At 14.6% G+C, this 553-nt stretch overlaps 1 long non-coding RNA gene across 1 annotated transcript in view; it reads left to right on the top strand.

Annotated features, from left to right (window-relative positions):
• Nucleotides 1-392, top strand: part of LOC113221366 — a 942-nt gene extending 550 nt beyond the window's left edge. The window contains exon 2 of the long non-coding RNA XR_003307834.1: nt 217-392. This is a non-coding gene — a long non-coding RNA (uncharacterized LOC113221366). The remainder of the gene's footprint in view (nt 1-216) is intronic.
• Nucleotides 393-553: the final 161 nt, after the last annotated feature.

Below are 553 nucleotides of genomic sequence, written 5' to 3'. Positions count from 1 at the left end.
AAAAAAAAAAAAAAAAAAAAAAAAAAAAAAAAAAAAAAAAAAATACTAGTCATTAATTTTTTTATATTTTATAGAGTGTACGATATCAGATAACATTTAAGAAGTTTTAAGTTATATTTTTCGTTTTCTAATTTTTTTTTTATTATATAAGTTATATTTATTTTTTTATTTTATTACTTTTTTATTGCTTTTTTTTTTATTTTTGTTTTACTTTAGTTTATTTTTATAATTATATTATTAACACGGAAATTTTTGAAAAGCATGATAATCGAGTAGATAATACCTAAGAATAATAAAGTAATTAGGAACTATATTTTTTTAAATAATACGCACATCTGTCTTTATTCTATTTACGAAAAAAAAAAAAAACAAAAAAAAAAAAAAAAAAAAAACGCAATACACAGCTTTTTTATTATTCCGTTTTAAATTAGAATACCTAGAAAAGTGTAAAAGTGTAAGGATTAGAAAAAACATAAAACATATATATATATATATATATATAATATATATATAAATATATATACTTATATGTATCATACATTTTTTTTTTTTT

The sequence above is a fragment of the Piliocolobus tephrosceles genome, unplaced genomic scaffold, assembly GCF_002776525.5.
Source record: "Piliocolobus tephrosceles isolate RC106 unplaced genomic scaffold, ASM277652v3 unscaffolded_23870, whole genome shotgun sequence".
Lineage (NCBI taxonomy): Eukaryota > Metazoa > Chordata > Mammalia > Primates > Cercopithecidae > Piliocolobus > Piliocolobus tephrosceles.
This window is presented reverse-complemented; position numbering and strand designations above follow the sequence as displayed.